This window comes from Sus scrofa, chromosome 1, assembly GCF_000003025.6.
Source record: "Sus scrofa isolate TJ Tabasco breed Duroc chromosome 1, Sscrofa11.1, whole genome shotgun sequence".
NCBI lineage: Eukaryota > Metazoa > Chordata > Mammalia > Artiodactyla > Suidae > Sus > Sus scrofa.
In genome coordinates this window covers 40,658,913-40,685,914 of record NC_010443.5, presented here as the reverse complement: position 1 = coordinate 40,685,914, position 27,002 = coordinate 40,658,913, and the positions used below count along the sequence as shown (strand labels likewise).

General features: G+C 38.5%; 1 long non-coding RNA gene across 1 annotated transcript; it reads right to left on the bottom strand.

The window, feature by feature from the left end:
- On the bottom strand, positions 1-26,664 carry LOC102158650. The gene is made up of 3 exons (XR_001305940.2): positions 23,395-26,664; positions 13,207-13,310; positions 1-361 (listed from the first exon to the last, which is right to left on the bottom strand). It is a non-coding gene; the product is annotated as an uncharacterized LOC102158650 (long non-coding RNA).

The window sequence follows — 27,002 nt, the reverse complement described above, 5'->3', positions numbered from 1 at the left end:
GCTAGATCTAGTCATCCTGGGCTGCCCAACATAAGCTTCATAAATTCAGCTCCCTTGCTTATTAAACTTGTCACCTACCAATGTAGAGTTGGTCTGCCTCTTTTCTTTGCTCTCTCCCTGCCCTCTGTATACTGGGTTGGTTTCAGGTGACACCTGGGACGCTCCCAAGGAGGTTGCCACCCAACAAAGTAGGACTGCAGAGGTAGCTCCAAGACTTGTGTGGTACATGGATAAAATGAAAAACAAAAGTTACCTGGGGGCTCAGCTGGTTAAGGATCTTGCATTGTTACTGCCATGGCTCGGGTCACTGCTGTAGTGCAAACTGGATCCCTGGCCCAGGAACTTCAATATGCTATTGGTCCTTAAAAAAAAAAAAAAAAAAAAAAAAAAGGTAAGTGCAACCAAGTTCCCTGGTGGCTCATGGATTAAGGATTCAAGTTGTTACTTCTGTAGGTCAGGTCCCTGCCCTGGTACAGGTTTAATCCCTGCCTCGGGAATCTCTGCACGCCAGGCAGAGCCAAAAAAAAAAGATATGGCTTGGGGTTCTCTTGTGGCGCAGCTAAGAATCTGGCCTTGTCACTGCAGGCACACAGACTTTAAGGGAACCTGGGAATACAAGATTCTCAAGTACATTGACCCCAAAGTCCCCACTGGAAGTTTCAGAGTGCTACTTCTTGCCAGTTAGGTCCCTGAAGGACTGGGTTGAAAACTCATCCTTCCCTGCAATACCCTTGTATAAGGCCTAGGTTTTAACCTCAGCTTTTCGTGCTTCAGGCTACAGAAATGAGTGTACATGATGCCAAGGCCTTCTGGGTTTCACATTTCACTTGTGTTGGTAATTAATTGTCCAGGACATTTTCTTTCTCTAATGTTTCAGTAGCTTCTGGCAACAACCATTTGATTCCATGATCCTTATAATTATGACTTGCTCCTAAACCTCTCAAACACCTGAGCTATTTTCAGTATCAGTACATTTCCTTCAACTTGTATCCCATTCCAATTGCATTGTGCAGCATGCTGGAGGCTCTCTGAACTCCACCTGATAGCAGCGAGGGGTCCTCATTGCTACTGGATGAAGGTTGATTCAACTCCAAAATCCCATTTTATTTTATTTTTTGTCTTTTTTTTTTTTTTTAGGGCCGCCCCCACATCATATGGTGGTTTCCAGGCTAGGGGTTGAATCTGACCTGCAGCTGCAGGCCTGCACCACAGCCACAGCAACGCCAGATCCAAGCCACCTCTGTGACCTACACCACAGCTCATGGCAACACCAGATCCTTAACCCACTGAGAGAGGCCAGGGATCGAACCTGCATCCTCATGGATACTAGTCAGATTTGTTTCTGCTGAGCCACGATGGGAACTCCCCCAAATCCCATCTTAAAACTCATTCCTAGAGCCAACTCTCTGAAATGAGTTTCCTGGGGGAATAGGCGCTGGTAGAAATTTAAGTGCAGGAACAATAGCTCTAAAGGAAAGAGCGAAGCAAGACTGGGGAGAGGGACACCTAAATGTGATGCAGTTTCCACAGAGGCTCTCACTCCATCCCTGGTTGAGGCAAAGGGGTCTGTGCATTTACACTTCAGTGTCTGACGGTCACTGAATGTGAGCACCATCACCTCTGGAAAGGCAGCTCTCTCAGTTAGGGGAGGCCCATGCCTGGGGAGGAACATAGCTGTGAGCCATCAGTAGGCAATAATCCCAGCAGCTAAGAGATTGAGTACTTCAGCCTGAAATAAGAATCTCTACTTAGTGACCCAATTACGTCTTTCTTTTTTTTTTTTAATTTATTTTTTACACATCTTTCAATGGAAATTCTTGGCTTCCTGCCTCTTGTATAGGTTGCCAAAAGATGTTAGCATTTTTAACTTCTGTTACTACACTATCCATTACAAATAAATTTTGAATTATAGCCTAAAAATGCTTATATTTATTATCTTCTTCAGACTCAGTCCTTTATTTATCTTGTATTCAATACCTGTCTAAACATTAGCTAATGAGTACTCATCAAGCACTGGACTGGTAATGGGACCACAGCAACACATGTAACAGGCAAGTTCCTTCCTTCATGGAATTTACATATTTGTGAGTAGGACAGGCAATAAACCACACATTAATTTACTTAGCTAATATTTGAATTAAGCATCTCCTGTTTTTGATCGATCCTATTTTAAGTACTAATGAAATCACAGTGAGAAAGACAAAAAATATCCCTACTCTCAAAGATGTAACATATCAGTGGGAAAGATGGAAAACTTATAAGTCAGTAAATGAAAGAACAGTATTATTTCAGATAGTGATAGTCACTATGGAAGAAAGAACACATAATAACGTGATGGAAAGTGACAGAGAGTGGAGGGTGGCCAAGAAGGGCTTGCCTGGCAAGTGGCATTTGAGATAAGACCTGAATGATGAAAGCAAACGAGTCATGTGAAAGCCAGAGGGACATGTGCTCAAGCAGAGGCAACAAGCGAATGCCCTTAAGAGAAACAGAAGAAGGTCAACAGAAGTATGGCTTTGCAGAGTGAGGAGGGAGGGTAGATAAATGGTGACGTTAGAGAAATGGGCAGGTCTTGCAGGCCATGGTAAGGAGTTCAGATCTCCCTCTAAGTGATGGGGAAGACATCAGAGGCTTTTTAAAAATAGGTACATGAAGAATCTGAGTTAGGTTTTTCTAGAAAAGATTATTATGACTATTATGAAAAAATTGAATATGTGAAATTAGATGTAGAAGCAGGGACAATTGCAGATTAAACTGGTGATGCTGGTAACTAGATAGCATCTTGACAGGAAGAGATGGAGATGAATAAACATGTACTGAGTGCATTTTGGAGACAGAGGTGACTAGCTGATGGATCAAGCACAGGACTGAGGGAAAGAGAAGAATAAAGAATGATGACACTTTTGTTTGACCATATACTAGACAAATAAATGAGATAAAAGTGGGAAGAGCAATGAGAATGACGTGTTAGGGAATAATGGGTGAGCATCTTTATAAGGAGATAGAATGGTTGTGAAAGGCTCCTTGTGAAGGTATGGTTTGAACAGAGATGGAAGATGTGAGAATGAGTTGGCCAGTGAAGGCACAGGGGCAGGGTGAATAGTCCAAAAGGCTACTGACACCATGATGAAGGCTTAATATAAACAGGAGCCCATTATGGCTGGACCACAGTGAGGGAAATGGTGTGAGATATGGATGGAGAGGGAAGCATGAACCGTAAAGTAGCTGCTGAGGAGTTTTTTTTCCTAGACTTGTATTTAAATCAGCAAATTCACTGATTATATAAAAAGGAGTGCATTAGAACTGGAAGAAGACCAGTATGGCTGTTGGCAGGGTGAAATTTTTATAACTCCTCATATTTGGCAAAGCTGGTTTGTTTTACCACTTATTTCCTAGGGCCACTTTGAGATCCTTTAATTGTGCTTCAAGATTCCATATGAATGAGTAAATGAAAAATTCATTTGTGGCTTTTAGTTTTAAATTTAGAATTAATTTTTGGCAGGTTTACTAACACTAATAATACAGAACATGTGTAATGTGCAAAATGTTCTCTATTTCCAACATTTTTGTAAGGCAACGCAAATATTATTATGCTCATTTTATCAATGAGTTAAAGTGAGCCATGGAGCAGTTTAGCGGACTTGGCCAAAATGAATTTCCAAGTAAAGGAGGAGTTGGGATTAGAATTCAGTTCCCTTGTTTCTTTGTGCGGAATCCTGTCTAAAAGACCCCTTCTTGTCTGTAAATGATGAATCATCACAGAGAATAATGGTTAGCAAAACAAAATTTCAGAGTTTCAACTTATATGAGCAAAATTACAGAAAGAAGCTGCAAAATGGTGAGGAGGAAGCAAAAAAATTCAAAAACTGAAAGTGGACTATTGCTTAAGACTTTCTTCTCCTATTTCTAGTCTTTCCCTTTCCTGTAAAATGCTGATTTTTCTAAGATCAAGGAAAAAAAAAATCTAGCTGCTGGTCTCTCACTCACACCTACTTTACAACTGGCGAAGCTGGTCCTTACGTCTTTCTTATTATACTCTTTCCTTCTTAACCCTGTGGATTGACTTTGGATTTTTTTTTTTTTAAAGAAAACTTTTAGATCTTCAGCATTGGGGCATCAGGGATGATAGGAACAGTATCATTTGAGCATTCTGTACAGGGTACTGTGTGTTGTGTGAATACATGGGAAACATTTTTCATAAGGTGATATAGCTTTTTTTTTTTTTTTTTTAAACACAGGCAGTTACAAAAGGGCAGTGACTGCTTATTGCTAGTTCGTTAGCTAATAAATGCCTGTTCAAAGAATATAGGCACTGTATCTGAAGTTGAGTTTCAACATGTTCAAGTGGGTATGTGTGGGTTTGGAAGTTTATGTTCATCATAGATTGTGGGGGATTTGATAAAAAGGAGTGTAGGCAGAGACTAAAGCATGTACCAACAATTGAAAATTTTTCTACTTGCTTTGAAATAAGTTAAAAAAAAACAACCTGAAACTGAGTTGAATAATTCTGCATACTTCTGCTGCAAGAATAGTAGATGTTTGTGTATTAATTGGCCCATCTGGCAGCTAAGGTGTGAGACCTTTACTTCAAAGTAATCCAGTGCCTTGAAAATGTGTTATTTGTTCATATATTGGAAAAGTCACCCAACTCTTCTCAACGTTTCATTTAGGTATACACAGGTTCTTCTGCAGTATAAATTTTGGGGCCATGTATGGATAATCACAAGATTCTCTATAAGTTCTTTAGTTTCTTCATCCGAAATAAAAGGCTATATTTCTTCTTTATCTTGACAGTCAATTAACTGTTACTATTAGATGGAATAATCTCAAATTAATTATAAAAAAGATTAGTCAGAAGATTTATCTCTGAAACTGAATTTTAATACCATAGGCAGAAAATCTAGGTGTGTGTTTAAAATATCTTAATTCTAATAATCTAAAATATTAATAATAATGCATAATAATAATTACTAAATAGCATATGGTTATATATTTTAAATGTCTATTTGATGTGGTTGAGACAAACTCTAAGATGAAAGCCAACAACCTTTCATTTCTTTGTTCTTCTCCCAAAACCCTCCCCATTGATCACAGCCACTCACCTGCCACTCATCTACATGGGGCATCCTGCAAAGACATGTTGAAAATGTCTTTCCTTTGAAGGATATACAGTTTCACATGCTATATATCTTATTACCCCTCTCCACTTCTCTGCTTCATGAGTGGTAAAATCACACTGCATATTTTGTTATGCCAGACTGTGAAAAATAGCTATCTGTTAAAATCAGCATTTCTTACACACAAGTTTTTTTCAAAAAGAAATAGCATTTTTGTCAGGCTGGGTTTTATTTAGGGAGAAAGAATCTAAAAAAATTATCAGATACAGATACGCTGAGTAACTATTTAGAAGCAATTTTCTCTTTGCTCACATGTTTCTGTTACATCATATGCACATTATACCTGCATTTGTATTCTTTATCATTCCCTGCTTTGAAGACTGAAATATTTTGCATAATTCATTTCTGTCCAATAACTATCTCAAAATATACTTTACAAAACATAGAAATGAGCTTCAACACTCTGCAGTGATGCTCCTGGAAATCGTCTGGAACATCACTAAGAATATTGTCAGAATTTGGATTTCCCATTGTGGCCCAGAGGAAACGAATCTGACTAGGAACAATGAGGTTACAGGTTCTATCACTGGCCTCACTCAGTGGGTTAAGGATCCGGTGTTGCTGTGAGCTGTGGTGTAGGTCGCAGATGCGGCTTGGATCCCAAGTTGCTGTGGTTGTGGTGTAGGCTGGGCAGCTGTAGCTCCAATTGGACTGGGAACCTCTATATGCCACGGGTACAGCACTAAAAAGCAAAAAAAAAAAAAAAAAAAAAAAAGAATATTGTCAAAATTTGAAGAGAGATTTGTTCTAGGCGTGCCATAAAATGTAAAAATTAAATTTCTTTCACAAACTCAAAACCAAAACATCGGATAACCTTTCTGTGTTTTGGACCCAACATGTCTGTGTCTATTTGGATGAAAACTGTTGAATGCACATTTTTTGGTGAACTGTCAACAGCAAAGTATGAAAACAGATGTGTTTCTGCTCTTTCCATTATTAGGGAAATAAAAGCAGCTGTGTATGAGGCCTGTGTATGAGGGAACCTCTCAGTGAGGCTGTCACACTGTGGGAGTTGGGAAACCTGGCAGTGTAGCCCAGGATATACATCATGAACATCTTCAAACAAGGCCACTGAGGACAATTCCTGGTCACTGTTCAGCACCTCACTCCTTTCTGGAGTTGTTATTGCTGTTTTTCTGGTACCAGAGTTCTGTGTGGAATGTATGCTAAAGTGAAGTAAGGTTGTTATGGCCTTAGTTTGCATAAGTGTCTTTATGGAAGAATCAAGGTTGTTTCAGAACCTCACTTGTCAGAATTTGAGATTCTGTCATTTAAAGAGTGAATATAGGAGTTCCCGTTATGGCCCAGGGAGTTAAGAAGCCAACTGCCGTGGCTCAGGTTGCTGTGGAGACATGGGTTCGATACCCTGTCCATGGCAGAGGGTTAAAGGATCTGGGATTGGCACAGCTGCAGCGTGGGTCACAGATGTGGCTGTGATTCAGTCCCTGGCCTTGGGACTTCCACATGCCCCTGGTGCGGCTATTAAAAAAATGGGGGGAGAGGAGTGAATTATGTAACTTATCACATTTGGGGGTGACAAGTACAAACTAATTCTAGTACTTTGATATAATTCTGCCAAGACAGTCTGAACAAGGAAGACCAAATTTACCTTTTCTAGACAGGATGCACACAGTGGGGAAAAACCCAGTATGTTTAGTGAAAAATAAATACAAGTGTAAAAAGTCCTTTCTGCATTTATAGACCTGACAGTAACCAGATGGTAGTTTTTTTTTGCATTGAATTGGTGGTTTTTGTGCAGAAGGGCTATTTTTGGTCAGTTTGGGAAATTCGTCACAGAAGTTTGTTTGTTTCAGGCTTTCTCTTCCTTCTGTTGGAGTCTGATGTCTGTGTCTTTGCATGCGTGTTTGTATTCTTGTGTGTGTGTTTGTGTAGAGGTCTGTGTAAGTGTGTAGAGCAAATACTTGTATGTGTGATGATAATTCACTCTGCCTTTATATAGAGCAGAAATTATTCCTTGGCAAGGAGAACGAAGACAAAATTAGAGAACGAAGAAATCTGATTTCTTTGGGTTGATCTGGTGTTTGAACTGATGTTATATTGTTGATCAGGGTAAGAAAAGATTAAAATGAAGACACTGATAAAAGAGAGCTGGGACATACTTAACTGTATACAAATTTTCTTTTTAAAAAAATTTAGCATTAATTTTATATTGGAATAGAGTTGATTTACAATGATGTGTTAGTTTCAGGTGATAGCAAAGTGATTCAGTTATGCATATACATATATCCTTTCTTTTTCAGCTTTTTTTCGCATATAGGTTATCACAGAATATTGAGTATAATTCCCTGTGCTATACAGTAGGTCCTTGTAGATTATCTATTTCATATATAGTAGTGCATATACGTTAATCCCAAACTCCTAATTTATGGCTCCCCTCCATCTTTCCCCTTTGGTAACCATAAGTTTATACGATTTACTAAGCACTGCATTGATTGATAGTATCTTGTAAAATTTTCTTGAGGGGAGGAATAAGGTCAAGAATGAACATGATAAAAATATTAAACATTAAAATTAAAAAATTAAAAAAAGAAGGAACATGATTTTTTTTTTTCTTTTTATGGCCACACCCACTGCATATGGATGTTCCTGGGGCCAGGGGTCATATAGCAGATGCAGCTGCTGGCCTATGCCATAGTCACAGCAATGTGGGATCCAAGCCACATCTGTGACCTTTGCTGCAGCTTGCAGCAACATTAGATCCTTAACCCACTGATCCAGGTCAGGGATTGAACCTGCATCGTTATGGACACTATGTCAGGTTCTAAACCCACTGAACCACAGTGGGAATTCCAAGAAGGAACATGATTTAAAATGGGCTAGAGATCATCAGACAAACACGCATTTAAGAAAGTGTATCTTCTGATTTAAAATAAAGATGCTGTGGAATTCTCTTTGGTGCTGTGGGTTAAGGATCAGGTGTTGTCACTGCAGCGGCTTGAGTCACTGCTGTGCCTTGGGTTCGATCCCTGGCCTGGGAATGCCCACATGCCATGGCCAAAAACTTGAAAAAATAAAATAAAGATGCAGTGCTTTCTTTAAGTATCTGTATGAAAGAAACTCAGCGCTGTAGCCTTAACATCTCCAGGTCACAAAAACAGCTGCAGGTGTTTCTATTAAGAAATGAAATTCTGTGGTGTCTTAGCATTCATTTTCACAAACTGCCTGTGTGCCAGAATCTCCTAAAATTTGATTTTTTCCCTCTCTCATTATAGATTTCAGAAGACTCAAATCATGAAGTAGTTTTAAAAAAAGAATGAGGAAGAAGAGAAAATTGAGGTATAAGTTCCAAAAAGCCTTGGCGTAAACCCTGAAACTCCTGCCCACACAAGCCATTGTGGAGAGCTCCCCAGAAAATCATTTTTCCCAGGTGAAATATTTTTGGTTTGGCAAGTTCAGCTCATAAGTTAATTTTTATTTTCATAATGCTCCTTTTTTGTTTCTCCTCTCTCTCTCTCTTTTTTGCTCTCATTCTCTTTTTCCTTTTACTTCTGGTTTTCAAATAGTATTACTAGTGGCTTGTGTTTGACCAAGCACAGATAAGCTTATGAGAAAATAGTTTAAACATTACCATCACAGAATGGTTGTTAGAGATGATCCTTCAAATGTGTAGGATGTGTGATGAACTGTCAGAGAAGTTTTATTTAAAAATTAGTACAGATTTAGTCAAATACTATTTTTTAAAACCTCAGTCTTTGAAAATAACTGTGTCCAGGTTGACCTGGCTAAATATTCTGAACGGATTACAGGTTGAATGGGGAGCCAGGGAGCTCCATTCTGTAAGAGCAGGAGGTAAAGGCAGAAGCCAAGGGAGAGTAGGCAGGCCAGGCTCCACCTTCTCCAGGGTGATAAGAGATATGTGAGGGACTGCACTCTCACCCCAGAGCAGGGCCTGCTGGGATCAACCTTTAGGTCTTTCTCTTGCTCACTCTTTTGCCTTCCTGCCTTCTCCCAGGATATTTCATCCCCATTTCTTTGGGCTTGATTTAAATCTTGTGTAAGTGCTGAGAGTGTGAAGAGAGCGGTTGATTCCATAGCTCCTTCACTCCCAACTCCTTTACACTCAGCTGCAAAATTAAGTCTGTTAAGTAAAAGATCCCTCAACTTTCTTTTCCCCGATTCTGATCCACCGGTTTGCACGCGCACCTTCCAGTCTCAGAGGATGAGCCCTCCCTCATGATCAAGGTCCACTTGTCCATCATGCTTGCGATTCCTCCCTTTGTGGAGCGGGCCCTCCCTCCACCCATTATCTCACCCCATCTTCCCCTAAAAATATCATCCCAGCATTTTCCTGTTCTTTCCTACTCACATCCCCCATTTGTTCTTCAACCTACTACAATCTGGTCTTCTCCATCCCCCAGAGCAAGGCGTTTACATCACTTCCTTGATTCTCATCTTGCTTCTCTGACTGTCCTTCCTGGTTTCTTGAGGGGCCTCTTTATTTCTGCCTTCCTCTAAAATTTTGATGATCCCCAAATTTTCTTCTCACTGTATTTACATTATCTTAGAGACATCCATTTTATTTCAAAATTTAAATATCATCTGTTCACTAAAGACTCCTCGACAAATTTCTCCAGGATGCTCTGAACTTGAGAAAAAGCATCTTATATTTCCCTCCTCTGGAATTCATAAGACTCTTTTATTATAATACCTCTCAGTAGAATCAGTCTCCTTTTCCTTCTCCTCATGATTTCTGGACATTGCCCTCTTCCTTTCTCTCTCTCACACTATTACAACCAAACCACACTGAGAACTACAGATTTGTTTATTAAATATTTCTTGACCTTTTTATCACTCTCTCATCATCTCTTGTCTGGATTCCTATGATAACCTTCTCTTTTTTGTGGTTTTTATTTTATTTATTTATTTACTTTTAATTTTTTATTATGATTGATTTGCAATGTTCTGTCGATTTCAGTTGTAAAGCAAAGTGACCCAGTCTCATATATGTATGTATATTTATATATACACACACATATATATATATTCTTTTTCTCACATTATCCTCCATCATGTCCCATTACAAGTGATTAGATATATAGTTCTCTGAGCTGTAAAGCAGGATCTTATTGCCTGTCCACTCCAAATGCAAGAGTTTTCATCTACTAGCCCCAGATCCCCAATCCATCCCACTTTCTCCCCCTCCATGAACCTTCTAAATGGTGTTCTCATCTCAAAATTTTTGTTTCTTAAATCCACCCTTCACACTGGTATTAGAATGGAGTATCAAAAAAATCTCTTTTGCAACCACCCTATTCAATATTCAAATGGCTCCTCTTGACTTAATGTATAAATTTTCCATCATCTGGCTTCTGCTACATGTTCAGTCTTATTCCCAGTCTCAGTTTGTTTGCCAAGGTTTCTTTTCATTCACTGAATTTCTCTTTCCTTCATGGCCTTTCCTGCTGTTTCCTCTAGCTGAGTCCTCCTTCCCTCATATCTTCATCTAACTTCTGCTCACCTTTCAAGATGTCACCTTCTATACATGCCTTCAATATCCCCTCAAGTCTGTCAACCTCATGAATGGGTAATATTTATGCTGATGACTTGGGGGCCTCAGAATCTCTGCTAGATATTGAAAGCCAGCCAAATGGTAAAGGTCAGATTAAGAGCACTGGTTTCTCAAAAAAAAAAAAAAAAAAAAAAAATCAGATCTGGCATTGCTGTGGCTGTGGCATAGGTTGGCAGCTATACTCCAATTTGAGCCCTAGCCTGAGAACTTCCATATGCCACAGGTGCAGTCCTAAAAACAAACAAACAAACAAATAAAAATTTTAAAAAGATCACTGCTTTTTCATCCAGGATAATTGTTCCAAATAGCTTTGAAGGTAGTATATCCATCATGTTGAGAAGATGGGGTAGGAGAGTAGAACACAGAAACCAGTAAATAAAAACCCAGTGATCTCAGGTTTTAAAATTATGTCCAAACTTTGATTGTGGTTACTCCCAAATGGAATTGAGTAGGAACAACAATATTGGAAACCTACCAAATTTTTGAGGACATTGCACTTCCAAAGAAGCTACCAGCTAAAACAAATGAAGTCAGATTACAAAAGCAAGGCAGCCTTCAGACATCTTCAGAGGTGGCCAGAGAGGACACTGGAAATAAGCTTCCCAATGGGCAAAGTCATGGGATCCTCATAGAGAGAATATTCAGGGCAGTCAGACTGGCCATTTAAGGTACTTAAAGGCAGGTAGTCTTTGCAATTCTTACCACTAGCCCGTGATAATCTCTATAGACTGATAACTGTCCAGTGTTTCCTATTTGTTTTTCCTTGTTTAACATTAGAGACTTAATGACAATTATCTCAGTCCTATCCCACCATTATAAATTTGGTATGGAGGGGCACATAACTTATCTATTTGATGGTTGTCACATACTGAATGAGACTTAGAGAGGGCTTGAATGTGCTCTATGAAAAGAGTACCACAGATATCTGGGTAGGTGAAAGGGTGGGCTGTGGGAAAGTTAATTGACCCCCCATATGTGTCCTCCTCCTCCACATTAATGGAATTTTAACTTTTACAAGGCCATTCAAAGCAAAGAGTGCATTGTCTAGTTTCCCCTGCATCTGATCATGGTTACATGATTGAGTTCTGGCTTTTAGAGCAGAAAGAGCATGTTCTTGGATTTTCCCTTAATGGGATGTCCTCGCCTTACTCCCTTTGCCTTTTCCAGGAATAGAGACCAGGGGGTTGGTCCAGCCATTGAACATAAGATGGAAGCCACATGTCATAAAGGTTAGAACAATGAAATAAAAGGAGCCTTTGTTCTTGGTACTTGAGCAGTCACCAGGCAAGCCAAGTATCTCATTTAGGGGCTCTTTCTATCTCAGCACCAAACTAATAGGATAACTAATATAAATTATATGAAGAGAAATTTTACAAAAATGTCCTTATAATTAACATAATTAATTCAATTTTATGATTAAATCATGTGTTTATTGGGAAAGTTTTTTTCAATTTTTTTCAAAAGTAGTTCCAAATCACCCTGGAATCTACAATAGCAAAGTCATACTTGCATAGCTATTTTTTCTCTTTTCCCATCTATAGTTTACTTGAAAGTTGGAGTGGGATATGGGATGGAAATGGGGCACACTTGGAGGATATATGAAAATGAATTATCAGTTTCTACCCTCCTTTCTTCGCCTATGTATTAATTATGCCTCATTTAGTATTGAGATACTAGGTATTTCTATCACTGTCTATTTTGGTGAATATTCATATATAATGATCAAAAATCCCCAAGAGATTAATTTCAAGTAGCGTCAAATGACAAAAGGTAAATTTGAGAAATCTAGGTAAAGGGTAATAGTAAGCACATTTATGAGAGAGATAGAACATTGAAAGTCAGGATTTCCTTGGTCATAGCATTCTAGAAAATTCTAAAGCCCATTTCATTTAAGCCTGGTGGATATATTGCCAGGTAATCCAGTATTTCTCTTCTCCTTATCTGTGTCCTGTCCTTTCCTGGCCTGGGAGATTATTTTAGATTTTCTGCATAGCCTCTGGAGCCATCACATGTACCCTTATAGAAAAGAGGGAGAGGGAGATTTAGCACACAGAAAAGATGATGCGACAACAGAAGCAGAGAGTGACGGGATATAGCATTAACCCCAAGAACGCTAATGAAAGCTGGCAGCCCCCAGGAGGCAAAAGACACCAGGAATGGATTCTCCCTCAAATCTCTGGAAGGAGCATGGTCCCGACCACACCTTGATTTTGAACTCTGGACTCTAGAACTGTGAGAGAATTAAATTTGTGTTGTTTTAAGTCACCAGGGCTATGGTAAAATTTTTTTTTTTCATGGCAACCACAGGAAATTAACACAGTAGGTAAGTTATAACTGTTTAATATACATTGATTTGTCTTTTTTTTCTTATATAGGTGTATATACCAAGATTACTCATTCATTCACTCCTATATTCACCCAGTAACTACAGTTCTTTTCTGGTGATTGACTCTGTGTATGTGTGGGTGTGTGTGTGTACGTGTGTGTAGTCATGCTGACCTTGTCTTTTCAGTATTTAAACAGACAGCCTGATCCTATGGTGACCTTTTCTTCTTGCTTTATTCTTTCCTGCTCTTCATGACTTCAGCCTTTCTAGGCTATTTCTATCAAAAAAAAAAAAAAAAAAACCCAAGTTATGAGTAAGTTAATTACTTGAAGTAGTTTCATCTGTTAGTGCTGTTATTTGCTGATACATGCAAGCATAATTATTACTCCACCTGGCCTGGCAGTGTGACAGATATTTGAGGGATGAAAGGTTTAACAATGTATTTTATTCTTCTAAGCATTGCTCAGACCTTTATGAGGGTCATATTCATGACAAATAGACCATATGTTTAAAGGAAGTAAACAACTGAGATTTAGAAGTCAGCAAGCTGGTCTACAGACAGGGAGCCAAACCTCTCCTGCCGTTAGCCTGTGTTCTACTGGAGGAGACACACAAGAGAGGTATGGATAATACTTGACAGGTGTTAAGCCTACGTGTTTTTACCCCTCTCCTCCATAAACCACGTCCTATCACAGCAATTCTGTTGGTGTAGCCCATGGAAAATGGGTGGTGACAAATGGTACTTTAAGAAGATGGAAACCATGTGGTCGTGAAAGTCTGTGTTACAAAGTAGGCGGCCAGCCCATCCCCTTGGCCCAGTAGCTCAGTGGCAGAAAAAGGGAAAGGAAAGATGGGACAAAAATAGAGGAGTGAGACAGTCAGACATGGGCTCTTAACAGAGAAGGGCATAAGGCCTTGACCCCATTCCCCATTAAGAGTCCATGAGGACCCACTGAACAGAGTGACCACACAAAAGTATGAACTTGCCCCCACTGGGTAAGTGGGTGGAGTGGCATGGGCAGGCTGAGACAGGGCTTTGTTTTTCCTCCTCAACCTCCCTCAGGTCCTATGTTGGGTGAATGCTGAATCGACAGCCCAGCGTCTGGCCAAGTCAGGTAGACTCAACCACAAGTTCCTTAGGTGTAGATGCCAGCAACAGACACCAGCCAATAGCATAAGGATGGGATGGAGTCAACCACAGGTCAGCACAGGATGGAAGCAAAAGGCATGGGTTATAGAGAAGACTGCCTGGGTATAACTCTCGGCTCTGCCATGTAATAATTTTGCAAAAATACTATTGACTTTTTCTGCCTCAGTTTCTTCAACTGTAAAACCAGGATAATAAAAGAATTTACCTTATAGTTGTGTTGCAAGGATTATATTAAATAATGCATGTAATCAATTTAGAACCATGCTGGGATTATAATACTCATTCGTTAAACATGATCAAGTTACTCCAGAACTAACATGAGGCCAGAGATTCCCCTTTTCATGTTGCTTTGAGGTGATTTAAATCCCTTCTCTCTCCTACTTGAGGAAATTAAGGAGTTGAGGAGATACATGTAAAAGGTGGAATTAATCAGTTTTAAAGTGGAATATAATTCTTTTTTTTTTTTTTTTTCATTTTTCTTGCTGCTGGCTTGTGGAATTGGGGCCAGGTTTGTGAGTGCGATCAGATTAGTTAATAGACTAAGAAATGATTATCTCTCTCTCTCTCTCTCTTTTCTTTGCTTTTCTAAGTGTAGTGTGGATAAATATCTGTTCTATATTCACTTTCTGGTAGTATTGATTTGTGATAAAACCCTATAGAGGGTGAAGTCATCTGTAATGATTGTATAAAACAATCTCAGCATTCTTTTTGATAGCATGTGTTGCTTAATTTAAAATTGATGCTTTTCATGTATAAATTTGTCTATAATAAGGGAGCACAAGACTAGGAAGAACTCCCTGAGAAGGTCGGGTTTAGGCTCGAAGTTGAGGAGTCAGGCTTACTTGTATTTGGAGAAAGAGCTTTTCAAATAGAAGAAACAGCAGTGCAAAGGTCCGGCGGCCAGAATTAATTGCTGTTGTTTCAGGGACAGGGGGAAAGCCAATGTGGCCAGAACGATGGAGATCAAGGAATGTACCATGAAGGGATTTATAGATCATGGTAGGGAGTCTGGGTTTTATTTTAAAAGAAATAGGAAACAGCTGGATAATTTTAATCAAGGGGTAAGATTACATTTTTACAAATTATTTCTTTGCACAGAAACCATTTTCCTTCCTAAAAAACATGAGTGGAAGAGAAGCAGACTATGAGCTAATCCAGACAAGTGAACGTGATAGTTTGGACTAGGGTGATGGAAGTAGAGATGGGAAAAAGTGGGTGGATATAGAATATATTTTAGAAGTAGAGCAATCAGTTCTGCTGATGCATTAGATGTGAAGTTGAGAAATTGAGGACACTCGATTTTGGGCTCTCTCCTGGATGAATGAAAACAAGTATCTTTTACTGAGGTCAGGGAGAACAGTTTAGGGTTGTTGCCACAGGAAAGAACAGGCATCAGGGATTCTGTTATGGATATATTTAGTTCTAAGTGTTTAGAACCATGCCAACTGTCAATATCGAATAGACAAATACTGTAAGTGATTATGGAGCTCTGGGTAAAAGTTCATGGCTTGGGCATTTAAAATTCAGTGTCACCGGCCATATAGACCAGCATTTAAAACCAGTGGACTGGAGTTCCCATTGTGGCTCAGCAATTTAAAAACCCTACTAATATTCATGAGGATGGGGGTTTGATCTCTGGCTCACTCAGTGGGTTAAGAATCCAGGCTTGCTGCAAGCTGCAGTAGTTTGCAGATGCAGCTCGGATCTAGCATTGCTATGGCTGTGGTGCAGGCCTGCGGCTGGGGCTCCAAATCATCCTTAGCCTGGGAACTTCCATATGTCACAGGGGTGGCCCTAAAATAATAATAATAATAATAATAATAATAATAATAAACAGTAGACAAGGAACAATCATCTAGTAGAGAATACAGATAAAGGAGAGGGGAGGACTTGGGATCTATTTATCAATCAAAATACAATAAATGAGCCAAAATCTTTCTCTGCCTTTCATATATTTGTTAGTGACTTGGAAGAGTGCAGGAAGAACACAAGCTAAACTTTTAATACCAATTCTGTGATGCGTGTGCTATTGGAGGTGGCTGAAGGAAAATGTTTTCTTTTTGCTCTAAGCATATGAGTACTGTCTAAAGATGCCCGACTTTAATATACTAATCTTATTTCTTTTGTCATTAAAACAAAATGCTTAAAAAGTGTCATAAGTCATACATGGCAATTATAGACAATTTAGAGAATAATGTCAAGCCAAACAAATAAATGAAAAATCTTTCATAACCCCATGTCCCAGAAGCAATCATTTAACATTTCAGGATATGGACTTTTTCTTGTGTACATATATTTAGATGTAGGACCTTAAATATTTTACTTTTAGTTTTTCACACACATATGAATATTCACAGAGTTTACGTTATTACTCTCTATTCTATCCCACGGTGATTTTTCAACTACCATGTTTTGATACCACTTATCTAATTCAGATTTTAATCCTGTGTACCAAACTCCTCCACCCCTACCAGCCACATAATTTCACCTGGGTATCTTCTAAGAATCCCAGATGCAAGGAATTAGACTCGACATTTGTCAGTTTCTACAATTTCCACATTCTGAGTTGTGGTAAAAGTCACCATTACCTCCCAAACCAGAATTTTTAGGCAAGTTCTCAAGCTTGACCAATCTCATTCCCTTGTATCCATATCTAAATAGTTAGCATATTCTACAAACTCTACATTTTGTATGGCTTTCAAATCTGAATCAATTATCCTCATTGCCACAGCTTCAGTTCAAACCTTCAGAACTTTTTATTAATTGTTATGATGGCTGTTTAATTCTTTTCTGATCCTGCTGTAATCTAATCTTTCTAAGAAAGTAAGCCTGATTATTGGCACTCTGTTATTCCAAATTCCTCAGTCACCACCCACCACCTTCTGTGTAAAAGCTGAACTCCATCACATGGCACAGAAGGTGCTTCAATGATGGGGCTCCTTTGCCTTGAGTGCCTTGTATCTCATTATTTTCCTCCTTGCACCCTTATCTCGAGGCACATGGGTGCACCTTGTGCATTTCCCAGAACATGCCCTGTTCCCAAATATGCCTACAGTTCCTGATAAAATACCTGACACCAAACAGTCATTCAATGCATGGCTATTGAATACAAGAATGTTAAGTTTAAGAGGGTTCCCAGATCCTGCAGTGTGGACATGTGAAAGAGCAGACTGTAGAGGTGAGGAATTCAGTGAAAAAGGAGATGTATCAAAAGGCTTCAGAATAAGGAAGGAATATATGAAATCACAGGGCTATAGTACGCAGAGATTCACATTCCAAGCCATGCTGTCCACTAGAAAGGTGATGTCGGCCATGTAGATTATTTAATATTTTCCACTGACCTTCTTAAAAAAGTGAAAATCAGATAAAAATAATCTAAGATAAACCATTTAAGTTAATATAGCCACCATATTTTCATTTCAATGCATAATTGATATTAAAATGATTAAGATAGTTTACATTCTTTTTTCATACAAATCATTTGAAATCCAGGGTTTGTTTTACAGTTAGAGCACATTTTAAAATGGAGTAGTCACATTTCAAGGGCTCAATAGGCAGATGTGGCTGGTGGCTATTGTAGTGGTCAGCAGAGGTCTAACCACTACAGAGCAGAGGTCTAACCTCTATAAGGAAACACTGTGTTGTTATCACCAGGAGAAGACAATGTGCATCCAGAAGTTCGAGCTTAAAGATTTAGGAATATACTAAATGAATATGAATCAGAGAAGTTAAAAATTGAGGGGAGTAAAAATTAAGAAGAAATTTTACGGTGAAGAGTAATGGTAAAAATCATGCTACAGAAATGGGAAGCCCCAAACTAAAAGCTGAATTGCTATGGTACAATAAAATAAGATATAGCTTCTTCAGATAGGTTATCAAAATGCTTATTTAGATTTTACTTAGTATTAAATACTTATTTAGATTTTTCCAAAGGATGTGTTTTCTGATGTACTTTTCATGGCCTCAGTGGGAAAAAAAAAAAAAAAAAAAAAAAACACCATTTCAGAAGTTCTTATATATTTAACAACATTTTTCATTTGTTGTAACTCAAAATCCAAAGCAGTGGTTTCCATTGTTGCCACCTTGAGTTAGGAGTGAGTTAAAATCTCTGAAATAGTACATGGTGGCAGCAACCACTAAGCAGGACTTGATGACAGTTCCTCTGCCTCCCCTCCAATAAATAGGCTGTGAGTTCAGATAAAGCACAGAGGAACCCTGGCACCTTTATAAGATAAGGACACTAATTATAGTGAGGTAGGGCACTATTCGTTTACATCCTGTGGTCCTCCTGAAGAAACAGGAGCAATGATGTGTCAGAACTGATAAAAGGTGCTCAGAAACAGGCTGCCTGGTTTTTGTCCACAGAGAGTACACATCTGTGTCTAAAGATGTGAAAAAAAGTCATGATACAATCTTTATAAAGGAATTTCTTTGACTCTCTACTTGTAAATAAGAAATAGCCTTATTATTTTCTTGTCTGATGGAATAGTTTAACTCTTGGAAGGGTAATTGATGAATTCGTACAATTAGAAAAGAAAAAAAAAGAAATGCAAAAAGAGTTCCTTAAAAGAAGCAAGTTCTTTTACATATTAAATCCATTGGCTATTTGAACATTTTCCTAGTTTTTACCATATCTATAAGCATCTGATGAGTTAATATGCAACAACCATCAATAAATATTTTGCTTCTATATATTCTTTTTGTACTCAGTTCCTCCTGATTAGTTACCTAAGTGCCCCAAATGATAAAACATTTATACTATTATTTAGCTTTTTGGTTTTGAACTTCAATAAACGTTGAATGAGTTTCTTTTATGTACTTTTCAGTAAAGAAACTCAATTTTCTTTACTGATTTTTATTCAATTTTTTCTAACAGACTTGTATGTCTTTTAAAATTCTGCACCCAAAAAAGAGCAAAATTTCATTTTAATCACAACAACAGAAGACTGATTTATATATGCCATAGAAAATTGATTACAGAGGTAGGCTTTTGAACCTAGTTAGTTATACGAAGTCTTTCTAATGATGTCCCCGTTTTTTTGACCCTCATTTAGTCCAGATTTAACCCTCTACTGGTGGGGATGGTGGGGAGCAAGTTGGGCTATGATTTGTGGGGGAGGGGAATACAGGGAGTATGTGGGTGAAGTAAGTGTATACCTTTTTATGAAACAATGGCTTTTGAATGTCACAGGAAAAAATTTTTTTCAGGATAAGAAAACACTTGCCATTTCTGCATTTGTTTTAATTAAATAATTTTTAAAACATATGTCTTTAAAACACACATATAAATGTTCACTGAAACAAGTAATGTTAATTCTACTTGAATAAAAGCCCAAGATAATGCTCATTTTGCTTTCTTCTTGGACAAAACCCATGCTTCCCACTTAATCCTATATGGGGGTCTCTTCCTCACAAGTTTTAAACAGGTGTAATTCATGACAGTTCATGGAAAGATCTAAAAGTTGATGATGGTAGATCTCTGTGCCAGTGGTCATTCTCCAGTGGCCTTACTCAGCTCTCTGGGAATCAGTGCTCAGAAGGAAGAGTTTGTCAAACTTCTCTAACACCAATCAGGCTTCAGGGAGAGGATTTTCTCATTAAAAAAAAAAACCAAAACCTCTTGGGCACCCCCTTTTAAAGTCTGCTTCCATCACTTTGAAACTACAAATTTATTATAACCCATCTGCTAATGATCTTAGACAACTATATATCTTTATTTTATAGAGAAATGTTTCCACTGCTCCTTCCAAATTATTTTATAGAAACATCTCCCACACAACCAGGAACAATAAATTTGGCAAGAAGGAGTTGTCAAAGCCAATTCATAATAATGGAGAATGGAGTTCAGATAATTTGCACTTGCCTTGGTTTAACTTTTACCTAAAGAAAAAAAAGCGTTGTTGCTTTCAAAGGTAGCTTTCTTGGTTTTGTGGTGCTTTTTTTTTTTTTTTTTTCTTTTTAGGGCCTCACCTGTAGGATATGGAAGTTTCCCGGCTGGGGTGGACTTGTAGCTACAGCTACTGGCCACAGTCACAGCAACACAGGATCCAAATCACGTCTGCGACCTACACCACAGCTCATGGCAATGCCAGATCCTTAACCCACTGAACAAGGCCAGGGATGGAACCCATGTCCTCATGGACAGCAGTTGGGTTAGTTTCCACTGTGCCACAATGGGAACTCCCCTGTTCTGCTTTTTTAAATACAAAACTATAGAGGGAATTTCTGAGGTATTAAGTAATACTCTAGGTGTATTTAAGACAGCTAGTTACTGCATTTGGTCAGTCACTCTAAAGATACTAAAAAAAAAGTACAAATCCAATATGTAGTAAGATTCTAAGAAAAAGGAATAAAGATTAAAGAAAAAATTTAATGGGTAGTATTTAAACTAGCTACATTTGGGGTATGTCTTAATAAGGGTGTCTTTAAAAAAGGAGGAGAGTTATTACATAGGCCAAAAGAAAATTTATAGTCAGATTGCTGTTCAAAGTTAATAGCACTTATAATTTTAACATACTCTGATGTAAGCTTCACTGTCAAGTTGTTAAAAAAAAATGACTCAGTCTCCACTTATAGGACAGTCCATGGCCTGTAGCAATCTGTAAGGATGAGAGAGAAAAGAGAACAGGATTAACGTGTCACTCTCCCATGCTACGGAACCATGGGACCTGCAAATCCCAAGAAAGAGGGAGACTTTCACAAGGTCACTAGGGATTAGGCATGCACACTAATGGCCTTACTCATTGTTCCAAGGGGTCCTGTGATTGGGCTTGGAGCCAACACACTTCAGCCAACAAAGTCTCTCAATTAGGTACAGTCCCAATGCCAAGTTTCTCAGCAAGAGCATGTGAAAGGGCTCCTTTTGACTTTTGATCAAATCCATTTAAAATCTTTGCCATGGGGTGCTGAAAAAATCAACATTTTAAAATATGTCTAGAATGCCTCATACCTGGGAACTAATATTAGCTACTTGTTCTTATTGTAGAGATTATGATCAATGGATTCACAATGCTCTCAAGAAAATGGATTCAACATAAAATATTACTGTGGGTCATGGTGGAAATGAGAAATTCACTCATATTTGCCAGCAGTGCTAGACTATCAGCTCTCTGGGGTGGGGATCTTGTCTTACACCTCTGTGCAGGTGCAGAGCCCTCACCATGTGGTAGGTAATTGGCGGATTTTTTTTTTTTTTTTTTTTTGACTGGATGGATGATTTAAACAGATCTGTTTACTGGGCTTGCAAAATAATCATCAAACAAATAGGCAGTTTACTGTTTGGAAGATCCTTTTTTACCCTACTTTCCCAGTTACCCGTGGTGAGACTTGAACTGTTTGTCCTTTTAGAACAGAAGAAGAGCTTTTTACACTGGGAAACCCAGACCAATGGCGGCGTGCCTGCTTTGTGGAGGTTGCCTAATCCTTTCTGCTTTGGAATGCTCCTCTGGGTTGGGGAAGTCTCCTGCCTTGGCTGTGATCACAGAGCTACAGAGGGAGGCTTTCACTTCAGCATCCTTTCTTTTCTTTCCAAGTGTAAAAAAAAAACAAGGTTTGACTAACATGTAATACTGAACACTTTGTCTTCAGATCTTGTCTTCTCTATTACATTTTTCAGTGACAATAAGGAAACAATGATTCACAATCCGTAAGAAGGATCCACCCTTGTTCCCTTTAAGAGGGATGCTCCCATCATTTCAACTCAGTTCAAGTGGAAACACTGAACCCAAAAGCAAAAGAGCTAGGACAGACTGGCAAATTCTGTGGTTTGTGCAAAGGATTACGTACCATTGACTGAAAGAAAAAAAAAAAAAAAAAAGCACTACCTAAAATTTGAGGGTTATGTTTTACTCCGATGATTTTCTGAGGACTTCAAGCCCAGGACACAACAGCTCGAACAACACTGAAAACTTTTCCAGAGAGGCAATGATGGGGAGCTAGGATGTATAGGAGTTTTCAACAAAAGACCAAGCAGTCAGAACATCAAAGGATTATTAACAATTAAAGGAACTCAGGAGTGTCCCTTGTGGGTCTCAGCAGGAATGAACCTGACTAATATCCATGAGGATACAGGTTAGATCCCTGGCCAGCTCAGTGGCTTAAGGATCCTTCATTGTTGTGAGCTGTGGTGTGTTTTGCAGACGCAGACAGATACCTTGTTACTGTGGCTGTGGTGTAGGCCAGCAGCTGCAGCTTCAATTTCACCCCTAGCCTGAAACTTCCATATGTGGCTAAAAAGTAAAAGAAAAAAAAAAAAACCATACATTTTACATTAAGGAATTTAGTGCTTTTCTGTGAATGGGAAGATGCAAGAGTTTGAGCTCACTGAAATCACCCCTTTGATATTCACCTCAGCTATCTGGGCCAATACTCTGTTTTCTCAGGGGGCACCATAGGGGGTAGCTGAAGCTGCTGACTGCTTAGATGGGCTTCGCAGTGAGCAGCCCATTTGTCTCCATCCTGAGTTTCCTCAGGGCTCGCTGTCCAGTTGGCTGCAATGTGATGGCTTGGTGGCTGCAACATCCTTTGTTTACTGTCATGGCAGGCAATATTTTAGCTCTCACTATCTATCCTGCTAAACTCCCCTACATGGAGCAAAACACATCTTCCGAGAAAGGAAATTGTTTTTGTTGTTGTTGTTTTTCCTGATGAGAAATGTAGGAATGTATGAGATATCGAACATTTATTTATTTATTTATTTATTTTTGTGTTTTGTCTTTTTAGGGCTGCACCCGCAGCATATGGAGGCTCCCAGGCTAGGGGGTCTAATCAGAGCTACAGCTGCTAGCCTAAGCCACAGCCACAGCAATGCCAGATCTGAGCCTCATCTGCTACCTACAGTATAGCTCATGGCAACACCAGATCTTTAACCCACTCCTCCAGGCCAGGGATGGAACCTGCAACCTCATGGTTCCTGGTGGGATTCATTTCTGCTACGCCACAAGAGGAACTCTGAGATATTGAACCATAAAGGCTCTGAGAGGGCAAATTGTAAAAACGTACTTTTCCAAACTTAAACAATATTTGCAAACTCAATTGCCTATAGAGACAAAAAATATAACAAAAATCTGTGATGAAGGCCAGATAGAAGATGAATGGAGTTGTAAAAACTTGAGGGAGTGGTAAGTTTGTTCCCGTTTCAAAGTTCAAATTCTCGAAAACACACATGCACACACATATACATTCACACAAATAGACATTCAGAGTCACTTACCTTGAGTGAAATGCAGTCTTTTGGCCATTATTTTTAAACCTTGAATTCTACCCTACAGTTTTTTCAGGTTAGGGCAGTTTTTCCAAGTAAGAGTCAAGCCTGGATCTGCTCTCTGTCATGTGAAATTTTTAAAAAGGCGAGATTTCAAAAGAATTAACGATTCAGCCTAGTGGAGGCTAATTCCTTCTAATTCCCTGCTAATTCACCAAAAACTCAGTCTACTACTACCATGACCCAATGTAGCCTTAGACGTGACCCTTATTCAGTCCTCCTCTCCTTGAGCTCCCCCTAGAGGTTAGAGTCTGCCAATAACAGAAACCCCGCAGTGACTTCTCAGAAAAGATGGAATTAAAAAAAAAGGAATAGGAGTGGCACGGGGGTGATTGCTAAGAACATAACAATCAAAAGAAAAATAATAAAAATATTTATGTGAATTTATTCCTCATGTCTTGTGCACCAAGTAAATATTTAGGGCATATACTATGTGCAAAGAATTGTGGTAAATGTTCTGGAAAATGCTGAAATCACCAATTACACAATTTCTTCTTCTGTAAAAGATTACAAAAAGCAACATTCTTTCTGCTTTTCTGACCCTGCAAATTCCTCTTTCACTAATTTTTCTATTCTATTCTTCTTAAGTAGTGGCCTTCTTCAGAACCCTCTTCAAATTCTCTTCTTTCTTGCTTTGCATTTCTTTGTTTATGTACTCTCATTAATTTTTCTGGTTTCAATCACCACTTTTTTTTTTTTTTATGATTTCCACCTTTATATCTCTGGACTGAACTTTTCTTTGAGTAGCAGATACATGGTTTCACTTTTCTGCTGAAATTCTTCACTAGAAAGTTTCAGTCATGTCAAACAACATCCCCCAGAGCTAATTCAAGACCATAAGCATTTAATGACAAATAGGCATTGTCAGTGGTAAGTGATATGATTCAGAAGATCACTTTGGGGTGAGGTTGTCTGGGAAAGTCTCCCGGCAGAGCCAGACTTGGGCAGGAATTTGAACAAGAGGTTTGTGGACAACAGTGTGAACAAAATCAGGAGGACATCCATCACGACTTCCTTCAATGGAGACTTTTTCTGCCATGCCAGTACTTTTCAGTCCAAATCAGTTTTGACCTCTAGTCCAATACAAATTTTTAAAAAAGAGAGAGAAAACAAAATAAAAACTTGCCCCATGGTAGTTTTTCTCTATCTGCTTTTTCCTCCTTCCAGATGGAGAAATTGAAGATCAGAGACCAAATAAGCAAAGGACGAAGCCATTTTCCACTCACAGTAGAAATACACAAATTTTCGCAAACATAGGTAGATTTCTCTACCCTTGAAAACTGAAATGGCAATCCTGAAGCCCAGCTGAGAGTTGGCCCTTGAATACCAGGCATTTTCTTTATTCATTCTGCATCCACTTGGTTCTGGCCTTGCCTTTGTCCTAGCCAAGGAGCTGAATGTAGCCTCTGATGTTCGCAGCACTGCCTTGCAATCTTGAAAAAGTTGTAAAAGGACTGCCTTTTTTCCATTCCCTCCCTTGCAGTGGCACTTTCAACATAAAAAAGTAACTTAACTCTGAGCCCACATTGGACTTTTTTATAATCGCATCAGGCAAGCTCTTTTGGTGATTACTTCAAAATAAAATAGATGTTTTCTTCTTTTTATCTTATGCAATGTTGTTATTTAGAAGGAACATGGGGAGGCTTATCTGTTCCCTGAGTAATCATAGTGGTTGTTTTTCCCATACAGAATTGTAGCTAATTAAGAACATTTTTTTTTTTTAATGTTCAACTAGATACACCATGAAAATCTTAGTTGTGTGAAACTTTTTTCATAAGAAATTTCAACTCTTTTCTGTGATAGCTTCAGGGGTCAAGGAAGTTAAACTATGACAGCTTACAAAAAAAGGCAATTGTGAGAATTCAGTCAAAAACAACAGGCTTTATTGAAGTCTTCTAACCTTCTTTGGTAACCATACAGACAGTTTTAAGATTTTTTTAAAATTCGATTTATTTTTTTTATGGTCTTGGAATAGAAATGTGTTCACTGCAAGTCAGGTAAATACCTTTAAATATTTGTCAACCAGCATCATGAAAGAAATCTTTTATTATTGCACCTGTTGAAATTAATTGGGCAGTATTGTACATCATGACTTCTCTGCCATAATACTGGCTTTGTTACGAAACTGAAGTGCTATTTGCTGAGTCTGCTTAATGAAGGGCTATGTGTTTTCTTTTGTAATCCCAAAAGTCAGAAAAACATAGCTCAGATGAATGAAGATATATGTGTTTGAAGAAAAAGAGGAAGTTTCCTGATTTTCATTAGTTTATAAGCTAGATCTTGCTTGGCAAAGCAGTAAGAAATATGTTCTGTTTTTAAGATAGAACAAGATGACAATGAACTTGGCTTGAGCGTTGAAGGAGGGGTCATTTGGCTTTTAGGAATACATCCTACAGAGATCCTTACAGCTCCTGCTCCTCTGAGCTTCAGTAGAATGAAGAGCTTGAACAGACTACAGCCTAGCATGACCTGTTTCAAAGTTCAGGAAACAGATATGGTTATAACATGGTCATCTCCAACCCCTCTCCCTATCAATCACCTTTCCTTACACTTTTTTAGAAAACAACAACAGCAACATTTATTGCTCTTTCAGCCATTCTCTCCTCTCAAATAAAATTACCCCTGAACCCTCAGAACTTAAACCCAGTCCACAGGAAGTGAGTGTGAGGATTTGTCCTGATTCCAACACTATACAGAGAGAGAACTATCTGCCTGATTAGCCCTCTTCTGCCATTGCTTCTCCCTGGCAGATGATGTTGATGCTAAAGACTCAGCCTGCACAGCTCTATGGACAGTGTTTGTGTACTGTTGCTGGGTTACTCTTGCTGATATATACACATAGCAGCCACAGAGATGCCCTGCTTTATGTGTCAAGGTTATGGCTCTTTTTAGTTCTCATCACCATGCTTAAGTCTTGTTCCTGAAAGCACACAAAATGGAGGAAAGAACAGCACGTGTGGATAGCTATTTAGATAAAGAAAAATACAGGAAAATGACACCAATTTTTACCAGCTGTTATTAACTCTGAACTAGAAGATTATGGATGATTTTGTTTTCCTTACACTGTTTTCAGCTCTTTTACTTTTTTTTTTTTTTTGAAATTATACCACTTCACTTTATTATTTAAACATTTTTAAGTACCCAATAAAGTAAAGAAATTAGCAGTATTGGGAAAAAGTTGAACTTAGAATAATACTATTTTAAAAAAATAGTATAAGGCAGCAGTCAAGATAGATAATAGAAGGGAATGGAGAAAATGAATCTAGAGGTGTTACTTACAACACTGGTGTAGGAATCCAGGTCTCAAGTGAAGAGGTCTTGGCCTGGGTACTGCTAGGTGCTGTGGATATTATGGTTACATAAGAAATAATTTAAAGTTGAAATCAAGATGGAAAGCTTTCCAGCCTGTCTTCCTTATAGTATAGATGCCACCCATAGCAGATGCCTGAGAATTATCCTTACTCCTTCATTTTCCCTTCTAAGATTTTTTTCTCTTTGTCTTTGGTTTTCTGCAGTTTGAACATGATCTGCTTAGGTATATATATTATTTGTAATTA